The sequence below is a fragment of the Bos taurus genome, chromosome 9, assembly GCF_002263795.3.
Source record: "Bos taurus isolate L1 Dominette 01449 registration number 42190680 breed Hereford chromosome 9, ARS-UCD2.0, whole genome shotgun sequence".
NCBI classification, from domain to species: domain Eukaryota; kingdom Metazoa; phylum Chordata; class Mammalia; order Artiodactyla; family Bovidae; genus Bos; species Bos taurus.
This window is the reverse complement of record NC_037336.1, coordinates 86,568,288-86,594,218: the sequence shown is the minus strand read 5'-3', so window position 1 is coordinate 86,594,218 and position 25,931 is coordinate 86,568,288. Positions and strand designations below refer to the sequence as shown.

The window sequence follows — 25,931 nt, the reverse complement described above, 5'->3', positions numbered from 1 at the left end:
GTGATAAATATCCTTAAAAGCTAACTTAGCCCTCTAAACATTCACAAGTAGTTCTTTCTCAGTTAAAATCTACCTTAATTTTTAGTTTTGCGGCTACCTTCCACAACAACTCCAGCTACTGATGACTTTCTCGCCTGGTTTCTTTTGGGCAATCAAGTAAAAATATAGCAAATACTAGTTATATACTTACATTTAAAACAGAATTAAATTCTTCAGGTAAAACTATTACATAATACATTACCTGATTCTATCCAGGAATTTTCTTTCAATTTCCCCACTCCCACCCCACCCACATTTTTGAAGACCATATTAACTCTTTATATGAAGGTACTCACAGTGTAGATTAGTTGAGGACCTCAAGACAGAGAACTGTTTCATTTATTTAATTCTCTAAATTACTTGTACCGTATGTGAACCTCTTAAAGGAAGACAGTTTGGTTGTTTCTGTACTTCTCAATGAAGACCAGAGTACTTTTTGTACATTTTTACAGGGCTTAACTCAATAGCATTTCCAATTAATTTTTCTTTAATTGTTTTTCCATTAGTTTGCTGTTACAAACAAGTTAAATTAGAAATAGTCAGGCAAAAGGTATGTTAAAGTCAATACTAGTTGCATGTCACCCAGTGGTTAGGGATGTTACTACACTGTAAGCAAGATGACCAAAGTTTTGAAAGTAAAGTTTTGCTTATTATAGATTTCATAGTAAGGCAGTTACATGGCTAAGCTTGACTGGTGCCATGGACTTTAGCATACCTGGAAATAGAAAAATTCAAATGGTAGCTGTTCTTGATTGGCCCATTGCCATTTTTGCAGCTTACAAATTTTTAATTAAGTAACTGCAGTGAGCTCATCTCTACTGGATACTTCTTTTCCAGGGCAGGTCCAGGAACTGGGTCTGGAGCCTTGAAAGCAGAAGAGAAACTAGAGTAAACTAGAGGTAGGCAGAACAAGAAACGTGACCAGATAACATTGTGAGCTAATAGCAGTGAGGTAGTCCCCAGTGTCTCACATAGGAAATATTCTTAAATGGAAAAGACTCTCTTAAATACAAGTTACCAAAAGATGCTATTTGCATTACTTAATTCATTGTCTTCATCTACCCAACTCTGCTCTAAACTCCCAATTCTAGAAACTAAACCAGTAGCCTTTGTGAAATCTCTACTGGCTTTCAGCAACAGACTGTCCAATATGGGACCAGAGTATATAGAACGAGAAAACCAACAGTAAGTTCATTTTCATTAGTAAGACTGGAATTGTAAAGTTCTCATTTTTAGGTCACTTTACTCTTCTCTTTTGCTATCTTATTTCCAATTACCTTCTGTTTCCCTAAATTCCTACAATCAGTTCTCAGACTTTTCTTAAGAAATGCTTTAGATACATCTAAGCAGTGAAATAAAGTTCCAATTTTTAAAAACACTTGGTAATTCTTAAAGAGGAACGCAAAGAACAGCTCATAAGATGTGGTTCTTAACCACACTAGAAATTCTTTTTTCCATTACCAAAATAGAGTCAATGATTTTTTTTTTTTTTTTTTGGTTAGGTCCACATTATTAAAACACACACAAGAAAACTTGCAAGTACAAAGGTTACAGAAATGGTAGGCTATTAAAAATGTTAGACTGTTTTTAATTAGATTACTAGGGCCTAGAAATGATGTTCTTATGCTTGGCAAGCTGATAATTTTAGGAGTGTCTAAGAAAGAAGAGACTCAATCCCACAGTAGTCAAAATAAACTGAATCTTCTGCTGTTGTCCAATGATGGCAGATGGTGAGGATTGTAACAGGACAAAAAAGTAGTGAAGACAAGGATGCAAAGAACTTAACTCCCTGCATTTCTAGTAACTAGGACACAGCAAAGCAAAACAGAATGAAAGTAGTTTTTAAGGACAGGGTCAATTTTCCACCTTTTGTAATGGCATGCTGTAGATGAAAATATTCTGGTAGAGCAAGATCTAGGTTCCAAATCTGGTTCCTGTACAAACTAAAACTCTGCAGGAGTTTCTGTTCTATTAAACGGGATAGCATTCCCTACCTCAATGGATTGTCATGAGAATTAGCACCTAACAACCTGGCAGACAGTAGGTATTCAATATAGCTTTCTATATGCTCAGTTGTGTCAGTCTCTTTGTGACCCCACGGGCTAGGGCCTGCTAGGGTCCTCGGTCCATGGGATTCTCCAGGCAAGAACACTGGAGTGAGTTGTCATCTTCTACTCCAGGGGATTGCCCTGACCCAGGGATCGAACCCACACTCTATCATCTCCTGCAATGGCAGGCGGGTTCTTTACCACTATGCCACCTGGAAAGCTTTGCTCTAAACATGAGTATACTTAAGCTTTCATTTTCATAAAATGCTGAAACGACAGCTGTGTGGCAAGCTTTAGCTTTAAATAACTCAACTGCATCACATCCTAAGAGAGATAACCTGATTTATCAACATTGATCCCAGAACAAGGCAAATGTGAGAGAGCTCAATTCTGAGAACTGATGATAAACAAAAACAAAACAATTTACATTTAGGATAAAGAGAATTAATGGTAAACAAGTAAGGAGACAGGTAATTCTTCCTCTTTCAAATAAAGCAGAAAATACTTTTGTCAACACATCTCTAGTCAAAACATTATAGAACTGGGATACAGTGTCTTTTAAAAAAACAAAAGGAATCAATATATGATCTAACTTGGTCTTTAAGTCAGGAAATGCTTTAAGGGCGTAGAAAAGCCTTACATTTGAGCAATAATTTTCCTCTTACTGATAGAACAGTGGGTTCCACATAAAATTATTATTTACCAAATATGGTTCAGAGCTCAGATTACACCTTCCCTGGCATTACCAAGTAATAGAGCAAGTATCACAAGCCACAAAGAATTCTAAAAAGAAAAGAAAAAAACCTTCTTTTCTTAAAGTTTACTTTAAATGTGTTCACTACTACAACTTTATTTCAGAGGTTGTAAAAGTTAACATGGAAAGAATCTTACTCAAAATAGATGATTTACTTAGAGATGATAAAATAAGTTAAGTTTTGCCAGAAGGCATAATAAAGAGTATTTAAGAATGAGGATTCCCATTCATTAACCCATATGGATAGGCAAGAAACACTTTTCTAGATAAACCATTAATTTTTGGTGTTTTTATTTTATAACCAGATTATCACATTGAAATCTCATTACTCACATAATGTTTCAGTTGATTCTTTTGGATTTTCCAGATATAAACTGTCATTTACAAATAAATGTGCCTCCTCCCTTTCAATAATTACACCTCTTATTTTGTTTTTGGTCTAATTATACTGGCCAGCATTCTCAAGACAATGTTATATAACAGTAATGCCAGCCAGACCTTTTTTGATTCATGAGTTTTTAAAGGAATTTAGTATTTCACTAAATACTAAAATAGAAATTCCAGTATTTCACCATTTCTAGTAACAAAATGCTGGCTTCTGGTCTGAGATATATAAAATCTTATATATCTATGTTCATTTCTTTTTGTTTCACTAAGGATTCTTATTAGAAACAAATGTTGATTTCCCTTCTTTTGATATCCCTCAGGATATTCACATGTCCCATCACATAATATGACTTAATCTGATTTATTCCTAACAGGAATACCACTCATTTGTAGTATTGTTAATGTAATGCTAGATTCCATTTGATTTTATTATGCATTTTTTGCATCAAATTACGTAAGACTGGTGTGCAATCTTCTTTTATGCTCATATTTTATGTTATCTTGGTTTTGTAAAAAGAATATGGAAGCTTACTTTTTCCCCTCCATGTTCTGAAATACATAATTATCTGGTGCTTTTCGTAAGGAAGAGTCTTTCTACCAGTTAAGACCAGAATTTTCATTTGTGGCTCCAGATCCTATCCCTTTTTTTCCTGTTTCTTTGAGAAAACCAACACCTTTTCTTTTCAGTCTCTCACTTCAACCTAAGAATATGTTTAAGTCTTAACCATCTTAAACATACATTATGCACAAACTCATACACAAAAATTTTCTTTACTAGTTAAGTCTTGTTCAGCAAGTATTTATTTACAAAGCTATTTATTAAAATTGCTACTCTATTCAAGGCATGAGAATGAACTGCAGTTCCTGCTTTCTGCCTATCACTAATCCAGTAAGGAACACAAACAGGCAAACAAAAGTCTGCAACAACAATGCAAGGAATAAACAAGCCATGCCAGGCCATCTCTCTCTAACATCTGTGCCTTTCCAAACTTCTCTGAGCAGTAATGCTCTGGCCTCAACTTTACTTTAATCTGCCCTCAAGTTTCCTCCCTTGGTAACGGTTTCATTCAAATCACCAAATTCAATAACCTCTTCAGGATCCTTACCTATCATTTTGTAATAACTTTGCTGCTTGATTCATATATTTTTAAAAATAAATACAATCACATCTTCAAACATATTCAGTTAAATTTTGCTTTTTAAAAGAAAGTTCACAAAATATTTTAAGTTTTATTGCATATGTGTGTGCTAAGTCGCTTCAGTTGTGTCCGACTCTGTGATCTGTAGCCCGCCAGCTTCCTCTGTCCAAGGGATTCTCCAGGCAATACTGGAGTGGGTTGCCATGCCCTCTTCCAAGTGATCTTCCTGACCCAGGGATCAAACCTGCATCTCTTGTGTCTTCTGCATTGTCAGGCGGGTTCTTTACCACTAGTGCCACCTAATTTACCATATCATTTCATTTTTATGAAAAACCATTAAGTAAGGTCAGGTACTTATTACTCTCCTTTGCAAGGTTCAGAAAAATTAAGTAATTTTCTGATCATCAAAACTCCAAATAGCAGCAGAGTTAGAGCCAGAAATGTAGTTGTGGCTTTCTAACTTCAGGTCCAGGGCTCCTTCCTCTATAGTTTATTAACTTGACTCATTAATTAAGTACTAACTTGAATGCTTTCTGATCATGCTCTTCTTGAAAACTTTTCTGGTCAACACTGCACATTCTTCTAGTTTCCAAGGTTCCTTGTTTCAGTGCTTCTTGTTTGTCAAAAGGATTTAAGTACAAACTATGACATTTCTCCTTTCACTTCTTCCTCTGGTATCTTATCTACACTTGTAGTACTAATCTAGGGGAGGCTTCTTTAAGTAGCTGCTTTCTGTTCTGATGAAAATTAAACAATCAGAATCATAGAATTCAATGTTGAAAGGGCCTTAGAGATTTAGTCCAACATCCTTATTTAATAGAAAAAAAAACATAAAGTTCAACTTACACAAGTCACTAGCAGGATTTGAATAAAAGTTTAAGACAATATTTGCCTTTTTAAACTTATGAATCATAAAATATACACTTATACAGCATATTTATATATAGTAAACAGAAAGCAACTAAACAAATTTCAAGAGTAATTATTGGATCCTGTTTCATTTTTGTTAAAGATACTTGTCCATATTTCTAGTATGACAATACTAACGTATGAGTCCATTCACCAAAGGTTTTTTTTTTTTTAAGTCACAGAATGGCAATAAAGATAAAACCCATTCAATTTCACAAACTCATGCATTAGTTATCTATCTTCCAGATTTTTAAAGGGGACTTGGGAATCAAAATCATACCACTCTCTACCCTAATGCTTCCCACCTAGGTTGATAACCACAACCTTGTCTACAAGGCAGAACAGATGCCACTAGACTGTCTGCTGAACACGGCCTAAAATACGGCCTGGTATGTGGTGAGCACTGAAAACATGTCAGTTACCACCGCTTCTCCAGCAATTACTACTTCTGAATATATTCGTATGATTATAAAAACAGCCATACTAATGATTAAGCCACATACACAAGCATCCTGTTAGAGGACCCCCTACCTTACTCCACTCCTTCCAGTCTATTGGCCAGGTTCTTTTTTTAGCAAGCAGAGCCACAATCCTAGTTATATAGGAATACCCTTCCAACCACTCCCAAGCTAGAAGCAGTTTCATATCTCAACATCAGAGTCTACAGGCTCTGAAAATTAAGAGCTTATTTTAAAAGGGAATTTTCCACTGCAACACTTCTAAACTACTAAACTTGTTTACCCATGATACAGAATACATGAAAAATAAAAGGGTATCTCATGTAAAGCAAGATTTTTTTTTTTCCATCTGAATTGTGCTGAAGTTTAAACTTAAACTCTTCCCCAAACTGGCTTCCCCTCTTCAACTTCCCGTTTTCATTAGAAATAGCAATTTTCTTTTTAACCTGAAAACTGAAATTACCTTTTCTCTTGCTTTCTTTTACTTTTCTCAACTGCTTCAAATTTCATCCATCCAATAACTAACATTCCTCAAAACACCACTCCTAAGACTCTCTTTATTGGATATTACAGTCAACACAGCTCACAATTACTTCTGTAGTTCCAAAATCTAAAAAGTTCTGAAAAGATTTTTTATTAAGTTTCATGTCAAAGCTCATCTGATAGTGGCAAAAATCTGCTTTGAACTGATGTGAAGCTACTTACAGGCTTTATTTAGCTTACTTACTGCAAACATTTCCATTTTCCACTGCAGAAATACTAGTGTTTAAATACTGGGTGATGCCTCAAACTTTGCTGGGGGTGTTACATAATATACAATATATTCAGCCCAATTCAGGGGTCCTGTTCTTAACTTTCCTTTTGATACTTTCCCTAACACCACTCCATGCATTTCAGCCTTCATATCTGCCACCAAGTCCTATAGGTTCTTTCCAAATACCACAACTGCCAATTCTGCTCCACCCCAACTGCTACCACATTATTCCAATCGTCCGACTTCAAAATGACCAGACCCACAGCTTATATCCCAGCCATTAACTCCTTCACATTTGACCAATCACATATAGTAGAGCAGATTAAGAGAGGTTCCTATATAACCACCCTAAGTATTTCACTGCTTTGCACAAGAACTTAAGATACTGCAACAGATACATAATAAGAGGGTAAAGACAGTGTCTGTGGTATTATATTCGAACTTCTGTGCACTTTTAAAGTTTAGTTTATCTATAACTGTAAGCTAAGAAGAGGCTCTCTTTTCTCCAACTTGATGAAATTTTAAAAATTGTCTATTTACTCTGTACACAGAGTAAATACACAGTACAGAGTAAATACACAATTTTGTTAAAACAACAAAAACAAATGAAAAATATACTAGGTTCCTCCCCGTTTATCACTTCAACTAAAACTTCTCAGTGTGGTTTTCAAGGCCTTCTCCAGTTTGGTTCCACTAGAACTGGTACCTTGGACTCCCACTTGGCAGGGAAAAAGCTACATATTGCCTCTCAGAATGACCTGAAATACATAAAACACAGTACACAGGATTACAAAGAAGGCCAGCTTTATTTTAAATGAGTAAAATAAAATCAGTGATCACAAAGAAAATCAATTATACTGAAAATCACCAAGTGTTTTTCAGAACCCATATTTTTGATATATTTATGTATCAGCTTCTTTACTAACACCCAACATGTAAACTCCAGTGGGGTCTAATAACAACTAGTTTTAAAGTAGTAATTTGCATACACTATATTCTGCTGCTGCTGCTGCTGTGTCGCTTCAGTCGTGTCCGACTCTGTGCGACCCCATAGACAGCAGCCCACCAGGCTCCCTGCTCCCTGGGATTCTCCAGGGAGGGAACACTGGAGTGGGTTGCCATTTCCTTCTCCTAAACTATATTCAGAGATAGTCAAAACAGTAAACATAATATTTGTGCTTTTTCTATGACTAATAAAATCACAGCACTGGTAATACTACTGTGCTTTACTCATTAAAATCATAATAGAAGGAAAGGTTAAATTTCAGTTACAGGTTATTGTTAGTAAAAATATAAAGAGCTTTTTTTTCCCATCTAAATGCAGGGACTCCTCTAAATTCTGTCCTCAGATCCTCTTCAGGGTTTTAGAGTCTAGAGTAAAACCCTATTAAATCTAGTTACTTTAACTTCCCACTAATCCCCACACTCAGAGAAATCTAGCCTTTGTCTAAACATGTTCAACCCTGTTTTCATTCCTGACTACGCTACTGCTCTATCTTAGGATGTCATTTCTCCACTGGATGCTTGTCAAAATCTTAACTACCTTTTCAAAAGCAATTCATGTTGCATCTCCTTTCTGCATTCTTTTTCTACTGCTTCAGCCCACATGGGTCCCTCCTTTTCCTAGAACTCCTAATGCACCTGTGGATCAATGCTTCATGACCCAAAATGTAATTATTCTCTTAGAGCTCCACTTCTGTGTCTCTTCATCTAAAGTGTAAGATCCCCGGGGACATGGGTGACATACTTGTATATAGCAGCACTGCCTATATGTAATACAGGCCCACAGAATGTATTCAGTAAATAAACTATTCTCCATAAGGGCTTCCCTGGTGGATCAGATGTTAAAGAATCTGCCTGTAATGTGGGAAACCCAGGATCAATCCCTGGGTTGGGAAGATCCCCTGGAGAAGGGAATGGCAACCCACTCCCATACTCTTGCCTGGAGAATCCCATGGATAAAGGAGCCTGGTGGACTACAGTCCATGGGGTCCCAAAGAGTCGAACAGGACTGAGTGACTAACTTACTCATTCTCAATAAACCAAGTAGTAGAAGATCATTTCTTTCAAAAGTTTAAGGACGAGAAAATGCATCAAGAGGACTGAAAATTCTACTAAGCAGCAAAAACAGACTCATAAAGGAAGTTTAATATTAATAATTCAACTCAATTAGAACTTAGATAGTCATTATATTAAAAACTCAGAAACTTATTTACTAGGCAGTGATGAATTCCAAGTAATAAATCAGGGAAAGAGTGCTAAAGCAGACATTAAACAATGATTCATTCAAAAAATACTAAGCATCTACTCTATGCTAGGCACAAATTCAGATTTCACAAATTCAATGGTTAAAAAAAAAAAAAAGATCCTCAAACAAGAATTTACTTTTAGACCGTAGACTAGAATCAGGGACCCCTGATTCTCATTCTGAAACTCTGGAACAAAAACAGAACAGGAGGTAAAGTTAGGGTGGAGAAATGTTCTCAGAAGGCAGTAAGTCATATAAAACATTATAAAGAAATAGATTTGGAGCTATTTATATATATATAATCTACATAGTATATATAAAAATAGCATTAAAAGCTCTATATACATAAAGTCTACATGGAAACAGATTTGGGGGTAAGTTTCAATTGTCTTATTTAGAATATTTGTTGCCCAGTAATACTAGATGAATGAGGTATTACTCTACTCATTGATTAATGTTTTAATCACAAACACTTCATAAAGTTTTATTTTTCTTCAGAGAGCCCAGCCAAGTTGCCCCATTTACTTTATATAAAAATAAAAAATGTATCTGTGAATATCCCAGAAGTGGATGGGTGATAGTAGTAATGGTGGTAAATATTACTCTAAGTAATCTTCTTGGAAGGTTCCAAAAGAGGGCAACGGGAATGCAGGTGGGAAACAAGAGACTGCTCTCCACGCATTTCAGTCTCTAGTGCTGATTATGACCAGATAGAAATTACCTTGCTTAAAGGGAAGTTCTCAGACTAATAGCAATGGAATTCAGTGAGTGAGGGGGGAGGATGAGTGGGTGGGACTGGCACAAATAAAGGAATAGTCTGACAGTGCCATGCTACTAAAGTATCTTGCCCAAAACTCAACCCTCTGCCTCCCACACACTAATATATCTATATGTTAATTACTAATAGTACAGGACTGATTCTGAAGCTAGAAATCTCAAGGCTTTCAATTCTTTTCCTCACCATATACAATCAGTGGCAAAGCTCTACTGATTACTCCCACAAGTGTATCTCGCATTAATCCCCCTTCTATTCCCACAACATCCTTGTTCAGGTCCCTGCTATCTGGACAACTGAAGTAACGCAGTAATCTCTTATCTGATAGCTTACTCCACTCTTAGGTCTTCTAAGCTATATTTCAGAGTGGCAACGAGATTTCTAGTTCCTGAATCACTGCTGGATCATGTAATTTTCCTTCCTAAGAGAGGTAAGAGATTTTGCAGAATTCAACTGCAATGAATTTCAGTAGAAGGCGATGACATTGACCTAGGGAATAACAGAAAAGAGGCTGGACAGGAAGAAAGGAGACGTAAAGACCAAGAACTTACAACAAAGGAGTTAGAAAAGTTAGATAAAATGCAAGAAGGAACGGGTCCAAGAAAGTCAAATGAATAAGAGGTATAACAATAAAGTTTTAGTTTATTATTTTTATAACAAATAGTTTATAATTTTGTAACAATGAGTAAGTTCATTTATTTATGCGCTAAGCACTAGGTCAAATGATTTATAACACATTTGCTCATTTAATGTTCTCAAGAATCCTCAGCTGATGACACACTGGTCTCTCCCAGAGAAAATAAGGATTATTTTATATAGCCCCCCTGTCTTTCCACAACAATGCCTAAAACAGAGCACTAAACAATTTATATTCTGACTATGTTGGTGTCAACAATATCAGAAGAAAGCCGTTTTTCCTATAAACTTCATTAATGTTTCCTGGACTAGCACAATATATACATGTATATACAGATATATACATGGTTTTTCAGGTAGCTGGACAGGCCCTCGTGGCTCAGACGGTAGAGTCTGGCTGCAATGTGGGAGACCTGGGTTTGATCCCTGGGTCAGGAAGATTCCCTAGAGAAGGAAATGGCAACCCACTCCAGTATTCTTGCCTGGAGAATCCCATGGACAGAGAAGCCTGGTGGTCTGCAGTCCGTAGGGTTGCAGAATCGGACATAACTGAACGACTTCACTTTCTTTCTTCTTTTCTCAGGTGGGTCAAAGGTAAAGACTCAGCCTGCCAATGCAGGAGATGTGAGTTTGATCACTGAGTTGGGAAGATCCCTTGGAGGAGGAAATGGCTACCCACTCCAGTACTCTTGCCTGGGCAATCTCATGGACAGGGGAGCCTGCATGTTGCAGTCCATGGGTTGCAAAGAGTCAGACATGACTTAGCAACTGAGCATGCATGTACAGATATATACATACATGTACATAAACATACACACACAAAAAACACACACTAGAGATTTGGAAATAAAATACTATGGCTTTCAAAAATAACTGTTCTCCTGGGGCTTAAATATGAATTGGAACAGAAAAAGCTCAGGGTATTTTTGTCTTATAAAGCTCAAAGGAGAAAAGGTATAGGAAAGTGTTTTTTAAACATTGAAAAGAAATCACTGAAAAGAAACATGGCTTATACCTCTACCATCAACCTGGAAGTGAGGGGGGACTAGGTAAAAGGAAGATCAAAGTTACTTTCTTTTAAAATGTGTATAGGAAATTTCCAATGAGATACTACTATAGACTAATTAAACTCTAAGCCCAACCTACTATTTACAATGTATGCTCTGCATACAAGAAGTCTAGGCCAGGTTTAGATTTTGCAATGTGTGTGTCTGTGCACTCAGTTGTGACCAACTCTTTGCAACCCCATGGACTGCAGCACACCAGGCTCCATATGTCCATGGAATTCTCCAGGCAAGAATATTGGAGTTGGTTCCCTGGTGGCTCAGAGGGTAAAGCATCTGCCTGCAATGTGGGAGACCTGCCTGCTTCTATCCCTGGGTTGGGAAGATCCCCTGCAGAAGGAAATGGCAACCCACTCCAGTATTCTTGCCTGGAGAATCCCATGGACAGAGCAGCCTGGTGGGCTACAGTCCACAGGGTCACAAAGAGTCGGACATGACTGAGTGACTTCACTTCACTTCGCCATTTCTTTTCCTCCTCCAGGGGATCTTCACGATCCAGGGATAGAAATTGCATCTCTTGTGTTTCCTGCACTGGCAGGGGGATTCTTTAAAACCGCTATTACTATGAAAAAAGAACGAATAACAAGGGGCAAAACGCGCGTTGTCACTGCCCTTGGGCTAGTAGTGTCGCTATGTTTGGTGTACTTTCCGGGGGTATAGTGTTTGCTTGAAAGAGTCGGGGCACTACTCAGAAAAGACTTGACCATAATTGACACTGTGGAATCTCAAAAACACACTTTCAAAAGCAAGTAAATCTAATAGCTTTAAACTTTAGTAATGTGTGTGTTCACTCATTCATTCATAAATATTTACAGAGAGCTTACTGTACTAAGGCATTGTACTAATGCTGTAAAACCTTATTCAGTGGGAGAAACTGAAAAATAAACAGAATATCATAATGTAATATGGCAAACCTGCAATAGGGGAAATAATGTGCTAGAGATATTTATATTATAAATAAGAAAAGATCATTAATTAGCTACAACAGAAAATGTCATGCTACTTAAAAAGCATTTTCCTGAATACCTTAATAGGAAGAAAACATATCTGAATGGAACTCAGAGGATATCTTTTTATCAAGTTTGTAAACTGAGGCTCACCCTTTCCCTTTACCAATTTAATTCTGGCTCTAAGTCAAAGGTCTTAAAAAAAAGTCTCTGCTATCTATTTTGCATTCTCGTTTTTAATTTTTGTTTTTGATCTGTCTCTCTGGCTATCTGTTTTCTCTACAAAAGAAATGTTGCCTCAGAAAGGCTCTCAGCCACTTAATAATAGTATCAAAACTTGTCTACAATATGCATAAACTTTTTACTTTGTTTACAAAGATTTAGGACAAAGCTCTCAAAATTAATAAGGCACATGTGTCTATACTACTATTATAGCCATCTACTTATCAAATAAACATGATTAAATACACATTACAATAAACATATATCTCCCAAATTGTCTCCCAATCACATAATTTCTGGTGTATTCAATGTGAGATAAGGCAACAGTGTTAATAAACAAAACAATCCAAATTTTCACAAAGTTTTTCATGTGCTGGGATAATCATGTTTTTTGCTAATAAACCTTAAATAACAGTATAGTAAAAAGAAAAAGGTTATAGGTAAAATTTTTAATAAATATCACTGTAATTTCTCATACATCAACTCAACTGATGATTCTAATTTCTATTTCCAGCCTGAATTTCTTGCTTGAATTCCATTTTGTATTTCAAATTACCTACTTGACAGGTCCAGTTAAATGTCTAGTAGGCCTTTCAAAGTTAACATGTCCAAACAAAAACCCTCTTGATTGTCCAGCCCAACTTGTTACTTCACTGTCTTCCCCAACTCAGTCAACAGCGACTCCGTACTTTCAAACGCTTAGGCCAAAAATCTCTGAGTACTCCTTGACTGCTCTTTTATGCCTCAGATCCAATTCATCAACATATCCTGCCTGCCACTCAGGGTTTGTAACATATCCAAAACCTGCCCTCTTCATGCCATTTCCTCTTGTTACTGTGGTCCAAGCCACTATCAGCTCTCATTTAGATAACTGCAGTAATTTCCAATATGGCTTCCCTGCTGACATCTTTGCCCTGCCCTTAGAGTTTATTCCACAAAGAGCTGCCACAGTAAATCTTTAAAAAGGGAAGTTACCATCAGTTAACAGTTTAAATAAGAAAAACCATATGACCGTATCAATTGACACAGAAAAACCACTTGAAAAATATCAATACCCAGTCATGATAAAAACTCAAATGAGGAAAAGACAGGCACCTACAAAAAACCTACAGCTAACATGTACTTAATGGTGACAGACTTAATGCCTTCCCCTAAGATCAGGAATAAGACTAGCTTGTCTAATCTCCCCATGCCTACTAAACATAGTACTGTAAGTATTTATCAGAGCAGTAAGGTCAGAAAAGGGAATAAAATTCATTGGAAAAGAAGAAATGTAACTGTCTGTATTCACAGATATATTAGAAAACTCACACAAAAAATTACTAGAATTTATTAGTTTAGCTAAGTCTCAGGATACTGAATCTACTCACAGAAATCAACCACATTGTTATAAACTATGATAAACAACTAGAAACCAAAATTTAAAACACAGTATCATTTATGACTGCTCAAAAAAAAAAAGTGCCTAGGTACTAATCTAGCAAAACATATATAAAATGTGTGTCCGTTAGAAGCTATAAAATGCTGATCAAAGAAATTAGACAATCTAAATATAAGGAGAGATAAACTCTGTTTATGGATTGAAAGACTTAACAAAATTAAAATATCAATATCCCCTAAATAGATCTAAGGATTTAATGAAATTCCTACCAAAATTCCAGCATTTTTTTTAATAGATCCTAGATTTTACATGGAAAGGAAATGGAATAGTTAAAAACAATTCTGAAAAAGAAGAATTAGGGAAATTGTTTTAGGACTTACCATACAGCTATGGTTATCAGGAAAATGAGATACTAGTACAGGGATAAACACAAACATCAATGGATCAGAATAGAGAATCCAGAAGTAGACCATCATAGCACAGCCATCTGATTTTTGATAAAGTTGCAAAATTAATTCAATGGAGGAAGGGTAATTTTTTTTCAACAAGTGGTCTTGCAACAGCTGATCATTTCACAGACAAAAAATGAAATTCAATCTAAACTTTATAGCTTTAAGTGAAAATTATGTAAAAATGGATCACAGATCTACATATGCAAGATGTAAAGCTTTTCAGAAAATTTTTAGAAGAAAACAGGAGAATATCTTTGGAACCTAAAGTTAAGGAGATATTAGACTTGATAACAAAAGAACAATTCATAAAAGAAAAAAGATAAATTAGACTTCATAATTGCTTTTTCTTCGCAAAAGCCTCCATTAAGAAGATGAAAAGATAAGCTACAGACCAAGAGAAAATATTTGCAAATCACATATTTGACAAACTGTTTCTATCCAGAATATATAAAGAACTCATTAAACTCAACAAGAAAACAATCACATTAGAACATAAGCAAAAGACCTGAACAGACACTTCACAGAGGATATACAGACATCAAACAAGCATGTGCAAATACATTCAACACCATTAGGGAACTAGACACTAATGTTACAATGAGTTATCACTACATATCTATTAGAATGGCTGAAATAAAAAATATCCTGACAGTATCAAATGCTGACAAGGATGCAGAGAAATTGTATCTCTTACACACTGATGGTGGGAGTGTAAAATGGTTCAGCCATTCTGGAAAAGTGGCAGTTTCTCATAGAGTTAAATATATACTTATCATACAACCCAGCAACTGTACTCCAGGGGACTTATCCTAGAGAGACGAAAACGTATTTTACCTGCAAAACTGTTCACAGCAGCTTTGTGTTTATAGCCGCAAACTAGAAACACAAAAGTCCTTCAGCCAATGACTGAACTAATTGTGGTATATCATACAATGGTACCCTTCCAACTTCCTCCCTGGAGAAGGGAATGACAACCCACTCCATTATTCTTGCCTGAAGAACACCATGGACAGAGGAGCCTGGTGGGCTACAGTCCATGGGGTCTCAAAGAGTCGGACATGACTGAGCAACTAAAACACACACTCACAAAAGTACACTTCTTAGAATTAAAATGGAAGGAACCACTGATACAAGAAACAACTAGAATGGATCTCAAGGGTATAATGCTGAGGGAGAAAAGCCAATCTCAAAAGGTCACACAAGGTATGATTCCATTTTTATAACACTCTCCAAGTGACAAAATTACAGTGATGGAGAAGAGATCAGTGGTTAAGGCTGGGTAGTACAGAGGAGTTTCTTTGTGCTGATGAACAGATCTAGTTCTGTATCCTGACTGTGAGGATTATATGAATTTACATAGATGAAAATAATATAGAATTACACACACATAGCCACACTCAAATCATATTCTAACAAGTGAGAGGAGGGGAAAAGGCAAATAGCTCATGTTTTAAAATCCTTCAGTGGCTTCTAAGCTCATCCTAAATACTAAAATCCCTACGACAATCTAAAGGCACTACATGAAAAGCACATCCTCACTAGGATCTCATCTACACTTCTCCCACTGTCAACTCCAACCACACTGGTCTTCTTGCTCTTAGAACATGGCAGGCATGCTCCCATCTCTCTATTTAGAAAGTTTTCTCTTTATTACTTCACTCAGATACCTGCTCAAATGTCATCTAGTCAGAGAAGACTTCCCAGCTGTGACCACTCCCCCCACACATAAAGTGATGTCTTCTTCTTCTCTCTCTATAGGACCATAAAACCATAAACAGAACTCAAATATCCTCCTCACCTGTGCCCCTGGCATGTTCTTGTATTGATGATTGGCAGGCATTACACTTTGCACCCAGGTACTCAAGCCAGGGCGTGTAAGATTCTTACCTTACTTCACACTCAGTATGCTCAAATTCATCACCCACTCTTCTCCTTAATTACAGCCTTAACTCATCTCTTCATCAATTCTCAAATAATGGTTATAAAGCTACCTCTTCCACCCCACCCCCAGCTCCTAAATATTCTCTACTCTAGGGCCAGAGAAATCTTTCTAGAATGTTAATTTAAGCATTCCATCATTTATGGGATGAAGTCAAATCTACTTTATAGAGATTTATACAAGTATTTTCATGCTCCTCTCACTTTCCACCTCACTTCCGATTAACCCACCACTGGTACCTAATACACTGTACTGAGTAGGCGTGTCCTCTCCTACCTCCATCCTTTACACATGTTGTTCTGACTGAAATGGCCTTGCTTCTCCCAAATTCTCCTCTTCTTTGCCTATCTGGCACACAGATTGTGTCACTTTTCCTAGGAAGAACTCCCTCTCATATCTTTCCTTCCCTCACAGGGTCGGACACTCCCTCCTATAGATCCCTGACGTGTTTTACATCTAACCTGGTCACTGCATTTGCTAAAGTACTATACTAGTCTGTATACCTGTCCCTTGAGGGCAAGGACATATCTTACCCATCTTTCCAATCTCACCACCTAGCAAAGTACCTGGCACACAAGCAGGACTCAAAACTAATTCAAAACTACTGGATAGGTGAATTAGGTTGACTCAGGGTGAAAGGATGAATCAGGCAAGACTTCTTGGGTTAGTCAGCTGTTGTGCACAGGTGTATCATGGAAGGCATATGAAACAAACTCTATGGAGTTTCTATTCTTTTGGTCATGTACTACCCTACAGAAGTTGAAGTACTGATTCCGCAGCTTGGTTAGGCTAAGATCACCAGTTCCATTTTCCCGTGAACCAGTTTCCTTCCTCAAAAGAATACAATGGATTTATTTCATTCACAAAGCTACTGCAAGGGCTCTGAACCGTCATCCTATAAATTCACACCGGTGTTCACGAAGAGAAGGAGGATGTCTCACTCAGGGCAACCCTTACCTCAGCTAGAAAAATCTCAAGAAAAAGAAAAATCAAGCTCAACCAACAGGTGTCAATAATTTTCATCTGTAAAAAAGAAGAATTGGCTTTGTGCAAATGGAAAGTTGTTTTGAAACCTCATTTCCACATGTTTCTTTTTCCATTTCCTTTGAAAATCATCATAAAGCAGCAAACAGCACCTAGGAAGTACAGTCCAGGTTCCCACTTGTCACAAGGCAAACACCAAATCACTCTCAATGCAAATACACAGTGCCTGATGTCCAACTTTTGATGACAGTGATCCCTTAAGATACCTTGAGAACCTTTTCTCTTCAATTCTAGTGACTACTTAACTGTGACCCCTTCATACATCAGCTTGCGTCCCAAAAAGCAGATGCTTATTTTATCTGGTCATCAATAGTCTTTTAAAAAGTAACCCAAGCAATTTTACCACAGTGTGCTCAATGAATTAAAATGCAACACATACCCTGTTCTGAATTCTTTCTAAAAAGTAGATTTTCTTGCCTGTATTACTATCTTCTCTATAACTATTTTCTAGTGATAACTCACCACCAATAAAAGCTAATGAAAGGAAAATGTTAGTATAAGCATAACTGTGTAATACAAGTATACTACTAATCTGTTAAATGTTATTTATACAAATAGCAATTAATACTCATTAGTAGAGCAAAATATTCTACAACAACCACCAGTTTGATGAATTAACATAAAAAACTTTTAGAAAAAATCAAAGCAAAAAAATCAGTCAATTTAGTAATAAACATCAGGAAATTTAGCACTAAATGTTTTCTGAATGTGAAATATGGACATAGAAAATAATATTGAATTTAAAAACATATTGGTGATGTTTTATTTCATCCTTGGTCTGAAGAGTTACTGTAAATTAAATAATAAAGAAGTTGCTTCCCTTTTATTTTACTTGTTGAGAAAAATGAACTGAACAAGTATCCTGAAAGAAAAACCTAACAAAACTAAATTCCAAGAGTAAAATTGCTTCCCATTATTTAAGTATAGTTAACTAAGTGAAAATTTACTTTTTTGCACTTTTTCACCTCAATAATCCACTGTTATTCTCCCAGAATCTGTCTTCTGCACTAGCCAAATAGACAAGTTAAATGATCAGATCAACCCCCCAGAAACTCTGAAGTTTCTGATAACAGCACTAATCTCTAGAATATACCTCAGAGTATGTGATATATTGCTTTTGACTTACTATTAACATTGTGGCAAGTATGGGCACGGGCTGGTTGCAGGGGTCACAAATTTTCTTTAACAGATGGATTCTTTTGAATCATTTTATTAAAAACAATCAGCATTCATGTACTTCCACCAAAACCTTTTAAATCCTACACTTTGTTACTCTTGCTTCTCTCTGTGGGACGTTCCAACCTCTACTTTATTATTTGGCTTCTGAGGCTTGTACAAGGACTGTGTTTTATTTTTTTTCTTAAGTGAAACAAGAATGCCATTGTCTTTAATAAGGCAATTAAAATATTACAAATTCTTAAAATGCCCTTATCTATGTTGTACCTGTTTGTGGATAAATCAAGACTTTCTTTCTGAAGCCACTCAAGCTGACACCTTGTAGTAGTACCCCTTTCCAGTGGTAGGCTTTGTTACAGTTCAAAACAAGCAAAATCCCACAAGAGTATAAAAATATTCAATTGCAGGTATTTCTAGATCATTTCTAAAACAAATTTGAATATCAAGCAATTTGTTTCTATACATCTTCAAAAAAATTTTGGCTTTTTTTTAAGCCAAGAAATAATTTATATAAATAATTTATATAAATGACTAAAGATCTTAGACCTTAGGGAAGTTTTCAGTTTTAGGAAAGCTAAAATTATTACTGTATTCATTAGGCAGAGAATAACTTGCCACAGAACAGGAAAAAGTTGACTGATGCTAAGATTTAAACATTTGAAATACGGTTACTGGTAAGGGTGGGGTGGGGTGGGATTTTTTTCCCTTTTCTGTGAAAACACCAATATTCTCCACATCATAAGAATGTAAGAAATTGACTGAGCCATTTAATTTATAATGTCAGTATAAATCTACAGTTTCATTGAAATTGCCTTAGAGAGACAAACAAGAGATAAACTTGTCTTTTAAAGGTTGGTTAAGAGTGTAAAATTATGCCTGAATTATTTTTTCTACTCTGCTTTAAAAATTGCTATTCACTTTTTTACTTTAATGTCAATAACTTTATATGAATAGGTTCACAAGTACTAATCTAGTTGTAAATAACTGATTTCTTTTCTTCCTTCTAATCTCTAGGATCTTTTTTCAAACTTTTGGCTAAACTGAAAGAAAAAAAAAAAAAAAGGCATTCGGAAGACTCTGTGTGATACCTCAGTCTGTGCTTAAAACAAGAGATTTAAAGGCTTAAGTCCAGCGCAAGCACTTTTCGAAATCAGAAGGTGATTACTACCAAAAAGAGCTGTGATAACAAAGGAACACTATCACTAAGAGTCGTTCAGCACTGAACACAAAGCATTTCTTGAGCTCCAAAGCACAGGCCAGGCACTGAAGATATGGTGAATTCAAGCCTGAAAGGAAAATGAGACATGGTCTGTCCTTGACAAACTCGGTTGAGTGATTTCCCAGGCTAAAAATGAGAAACAAATAACTGCAATGTGATCGACCATTCCACTCTTTCTTCAAAAAACTTATCCACAATTAGCATTATTTTCTCTTTGTAAAGTTTTCCTTAATATTTTGTGAATACTTTGGATTACCCCTATCACACAATAAAGGCATAATCATTAAAGAAAAAGTGAACATTTATTGAATACTTAGACTGCGCTAAACGTTTCACGGTGTTTCCACGGAGCCTATAAAATATTTTTATCTACTTCTCAAAATGCTGATATCCAGCTCATTAATAAGATCTGTCACCATGTTTCTTCATCATAAAGACTAGGTTTACTCCTGACAGCATACTGATTCAACAACATGTACAAACTCTCCAGAAAGTTTGACTACAAATTACAGCTGAGTTTTAATTAACCTTTCTACCAGAGAAGAGTGGTAACTGTTCAGATACAACGTGTATTAAACGATGTCCCCCACAGTGCTGTGAAAGCTTCTTGGAAGGGTTACCAACTTCAACTATGTCTGTTTTATAACAGAACTCCAGATAAGCAACAGACAAAAAAGTTCCAATTTATCAAGCCCCTTCTATAAATTAGATAATTTACATAAAATGTATAATTTATCATAACCTTATAGATACACTCGTTTTACAGAGATGAAAATAAGCTCAAAGAGGCTGAGAAACTGTAGTTGATCTCAAATCACAAAGCTATTAAGCAGCAAAATCAGGATTCAAACCAGTATAGCAGACTCCAAGTTTTCTATTGAGCCAAAAAGCAGCTTTCTGAAGCACTACCAACACCAAACTTCTATTAATTAAAACTCTGAAGTATAAACATAATGTCGTTCCCAAGTTATGAAATATATTCTTAAAAGAAAAAATTTATGTATGGGAGTTTTTGTTTCTGAAATCAAATATAATATCCATTATGCAGTTTTTAAAAGAGCAGATAGGCAATGTCTGTTCCCCAACCCCCTTTTCTGACTTAGGTTTCTCCACAGTACTTTTCTTTCCCAGACACACTTGATTTTCCTCATTTATTATGTCTTCCACTACTAAAATGTAAACTACATGAGGACAGAAATCCTGTCTATGTTATTCACTGCTGTCATCTCCAACATCTCCAAAAGCCCTGGCACATAGTAAGTGCTCAATAAATATTTGTGAACCAACAGAAAACTTGACACCCAGTAGGTATTCAACAAATATTAGTTTCTCTTTTCTTTTACTATGTAGGAAATACTAAAAAGGCTAATGTTAAGATATTAAAGGCCAAAAGAAATTTACCACTTCCTTGATACCAAATTTTGAGCTGAAACAGATTAGAAATCCAAGAGAATTTCTTGTTAAAGTAAAATGTTAAGGCAAATTGACAAAAGACACATTCAGCAAAGTTTGATTTAGAAGCACCCTCTATTGGGGTCTACATAAATTATATTTCAAACAAAGCACTTTTTAAAGTGCCAAAACTTAAATCAATTTTCATAGAAATCCTTTGTTGAAATTAATATTCACAATTTTGATTTGTGGCAATTCTGACGTCTATCTCCTTCCAAAACATCAACTTCTCAGCTGACACATTTTACTGGGCTTTTTAACAGGAGCCCATTCCTTTAAAGGATTCAGAAATTAGAAACTAAGCATATTTTGTAAAATGAGTCAATAAAAATCAGTCTAAATGAAATGAGCAACTTTAATGCTGAAGGCTAGTATTAAGTACTACTTAATACCAAACAATGTGTTTTAAGGAATGGAATACTTAGAAAAACTAAGAAAAAGAGAGCCATTCTTAATCTCTGACTCTATCAAGATCACAGGCAAGTTTAGTAGTTAGTTAACTAGAGGGAACATGGGCTTCCCTGGTGGCTCAGATGGTAAAGAATCCGCCTACAATGCAGGAGACCTGAGTTTGATCCCTGGGTTGGGAAAATCACCTGCAGGAGGGCATGGCAACCTATTCCATTATTCTTGCTTGGAGAATCCCATGGACAGAGGAGCCTGGTGGGCTATACAGTCCATGGGGTCGCAAACAGTCCGACATGACTGAGTGACTAAGCATATCACAAAGGGAACATAAAGCACAGTACTGGATACCCCTGAGTACTTACTCAGGGATTTTAGCTTTCTGATTAAGTCAGCGTCCTTGGTTCAGTGGTAAAGAATCTGCCTGCCAACACAGGAGATGCAGGTTCAATCCCTGGGTCAGGAAGACCCCCTGGAGAAGGAAATGGGAACCCACGCCAGTATTCTTGCCTGGAGAATTCCATGGACAGTGGGGTCTGGCAGACTACAGTCCATGGGGTCACAAAAGAATTGGACACGACTTAGGGAGTAAACAACACTCTGTCATTCACCATAAAAAATGAAATCTTAAAATACTATATAAGTATTCTGGAAATACAAGCCAGAGGCAAAGAAGTAAGAACATATGAATACATATGTTTAGATTTCATATGATTTCAGTCACCAAATCCTTATCATCTTAATACAGAGGATTAAAAATTACTTACTACTGGCATTCCAGCATTAAAGTTATGCATTTCATTTAGACTTTCACTTTGATTTTTATTGGCTCATTTAAAAAAATATGACACATAGACTGTGAGAGTCTGTCAAAAGATTCAGACCAAATCTCCTTAGAGCAGTTCAGATGATCACTTTCCTGTGCTTGGCACCCAGCACCATTCACATCTCCATTTTCCTAGTTGCCTAAAAGTGTTCATCTAATCCTCTACTAGCATCTTCGCCCCTATCCTCTTCCTCATTACTATTTTGCCCCATTTTCACATTTGCCTCTGTTATTATCTCATAATCCTTCTATTTTACAGAGTCCCCGTCTTAGATGGATCAAATCAAGATGACATAAGTGACACAATGGAAAAGTGCTACTATTGTTCTCCTTTGGGTCATGGGAGCCTGGCCAGGTAGAGATACAAAGGAACTGAAGCTTTCCTGAATTATAGTTTAATTCACAAATTTTATATGTTATAAAGATCATCAGGAACTTTTCCCCCAAAACATCTACAACAATGTAAAACATTGCCTTTTAACGTATGTTGATAATTGTAAAAAAAATAAAATTTTAGTCTTGAGTGTATACAATTAAAAAAAAAACACTGTTTCAGGAAATTCACACATTCCTCATGGGACTTTTTTGGCACGGAAACCCACAAAATTTCATGTAAATGGTGTACATTACACCTATTTTGCACAGTGCCATATGTTCATAGATACATATGTCGATTTTATCCTAAATAGTATTTTGAGAAAAGAATTTTCCTTACAGAGAAATGTACAGAAGTATAATAAATTTTTATTTCCGTCAAGACATAAGACTAATCATTTTAAGACAGTTACCCAAGTGTAATGTGTTACTAATACTAAATGAGCAATACTCAGTAATAATGTAATTGGGATCTGAGTAATTTTTACTTTGCAGTTTAAAAACCTCCTGATTTCATTAGATGCAATAATTATATGCAAGTTTTAAAAAAGAAGGCAAGTGCTTCTTTTCAGTAAAGAGAGGACCAAATATAGGTGTTATTTCAATCAGGCCAGATTAAGTTAAAACATTTTTCAGAAAATTTCTATCAGATGAGAGAGGCTGTTTACACACTTAACAAGTTACAAAAGCACAGGTCGCACTGTGTGACAGTTCACTAAAGAGAAGTGAAAGGCATGTATTTCATCAGTGTTCCCTGAGAATAGTGTTGAACTCAAAAAAAGGTATTCCACTTGCCCAAAAGAAAAATGAAGTAACATAGTATATGCAGTAGATGACTTACTCATCCAATTAACACATTCAACTTTCAGTTGATCCTTTAAAGACTTAAATATTAAGCACCCTCTATTAGAAACTAGTAAGATTTAAGGGGGAAAAAAAAACCAACAGAAGTTCTGAATCACTGGAATTTTTATTCTATTTCCTGTTAACACGCTGATAGTGCCATCATTCAATATATTTGTTCCATACACTTTTTTTAAAAAGCTATAGATACTTTTTAAACTTGACCCTTTTAAAATTTGTAACTCATTTATCTAACAATTCCTCCCATTGTTTCTAATTTAAGTGCTCAGCCAAAGAGCACAACAAGATGAAAAGCATGTCTGTCTTTATTAGAAAATGTAATGGTTTCAAAATCTAAAGTTTCAAACTGGGATTAAAATCAAGCACGATTTCACTGTTACAAGGAATTCAGTTATTTTTAAAAAGGTGTCAATACTCTGCCACTGTACGAGGAGTGTGGTAAGCAGTAGTAGTGTAAAAACTGAAAGCAAAATTCTGTTCCATGCCCACCAAAATTCCCGGCCAAATCCGAAATTGCATAATGAGCGACATACTCTTTAGAGTGAGCTAAAGCACAAAGTGATTCCTTTCATAAAAATGTGAATCAACCTGACCTTAATAGTCTGACACTTTTACAAACCTACCTAAAACAGACAAAATGGATGCAAAATTATACTGCCTCACTGTTGCCTCAAATACGACCTTAGTGTTCAAGAACTTTCCAATGAAATAGAGCACTCAAAACAGCCTCGTACTGGCGACTCGAAATTCACGGACTCCTGAGAAACCCCCGGGAAGCTGCAAATTCCCTCCACCCTCCTGGAAACCCCTCTTATCAGAAACATTTGAAGAATTTCTCCACAACAATTAAGCTGACTTGAAGAATGGAAACCTAACATCTCAAATATACTATATATGGAATGAAACATGGCCAAACACATAAATACGAACGCACACGGTCTCTGACACTGTGGTACACTACCCTGCTCGGGCCATCCCACAGCATCAGCCACAGAAAGATACACCTGTCACCTGTTCGGCGATACCCAGACCCTTCCAGCCTTCCTGCCACAACCACAGTCTTAGGGTTTGAGACTGATCGGACAGAAAGCTAGAATTATCTATCCACTGAAATCTAGGGGCCACAAGTTCCCAGAAGGGCTGGCTCCCCACTTGAAAAAAAGCTGCAGAAAACCAATATTGGAAAGGGAAACGACGATCTCCCCTCCACTAGCACCACCAGATTCCCTCGGTCTTTCCCTTCGCCCCGAAGTCATCTTGATTCGGGCCACGACTCTCCCCCAAAAGCGTTCTCCTTCCCCCAACCCCCATCTCACACGTGCCAAAGGGGCGGACCGGGGGGCACCCGTGCAGGCAGGGGCCCTCCCCACCCCCCTGGCACCCTCCCCCACCCGGGGCTCTCCCGGCGCCCGACTCCAATGAATCTCCCCCTCCCCCTACACATTTACTCCCCCGAGCCCAGGCCCGACCCGATGCTCCCCACCCCCGGCCGCTCAGGAGGACTTGGGGGGCCTCCCTCTCTACCTCGCCACTGGGGAAGGAAGGAGGCGGAGGAGAGGAAGAGTGAGGGGAAGAAGCGGACGCCCCGCAAGGGCCTCGCGAGTCGGCAGAGTCCCTTCCAGATGAAGGGGGGGGGGGGCTGGTGCGGGGAAATGAGGGGAGAGCCGGGACTGGGGGGTCCCGCCGAGGCCCGGCAGCGCTGTCCGCTTACCCTTCGCCGCCGCCGCCGCCGCTTCCCCCTCCTCCTCCTCGGCCGCCGCCGCCGCCGCCTCTCCCACTAGGGCAGCCGTCTCCACCGTCGCCGCCGCCGCCGCCTCCACCACAGCCGCCGCCAGCGCCGCCGCCGCCTCCGATTCCACCCGGCAGGGGGGACACCTCAGCCCTCCCTCCCTCCCCGCTCAGCCCCTCCGATCGGCCGCCGCCGCCGCCAACTCCCTCCGGCCGCCGCCGCCGCCGCCGCCGCCGCTCGTGGCTGAGGGGGAGGGGAGGGGGGTCGGGCTGGGTCGCCCCGCCGGCGGCCGCTGCAGATCAAAAACGATGGCTGGGTGGCGTCGCCGCTCCCCGTTTCTCCGCTCCAGCTCGCTCGGCCTCCCTACCTCCCTCGGCCCCCACCCCCCGCGCGCTCGCCTGCCCTCCCCCCACCCCCCCAGCTCTCGCTTGCTCTCGCCGCGGCTCCGCCAGCCCAGTGCAAATCAAAATACTGTCACACAATATGGCGGCGCGGCCGCCGGCAAACACCGCGAGATCTGCAGCCGCTGCTGAGGCGGCGGCTGTGACGAGGCCTTCCCCTAGTCGGGTGGCGGGGGAGCGGCCGGCGGCGGCAGCAGCAGCGGCGAGGGGATGCTCTTTCTCCGCCCTGTACCCCTCCCCCGACACTCGCAGCCTCCACGCCCGCCCGGCGAAGGCTGGAGCGAGGAG

The 25,931-nt window shown here is 38.0% G+C and overlaps 1 protein-coding gene across 5 annotated transcripts in view; it reads right to left on the bottom strand.

Annotated features, from left to right (window-relative positions):
* The window catches only part of TAB2 (TGF-beta activated kinase 1 (MAP3K7) binding protein 2), an 85,076-nt gene extending 59,376 nt beyond the window's left edge, over positions 1-25,700 (bottom strand). For 2 of the 5 annotated variants that reach the window (XM_059889803.1, XM_059889804.1), the window contains exon 1: positions 25,225-25,700. The gene's annotated coding sequence lies outside the window, so the exon portion shown is untranslated. Of the gene's footprint in view, positions 1-754; positions 24,924-25,224 lie in introns of those variants that run through there. The other 3 variants (XM_005211035.4, XR_009495801.1, XM_059889805.1) reach the window with 3 other exon arrangements.
* Positions 25,701-25,931: the final 231 nt, after the last annotated feature.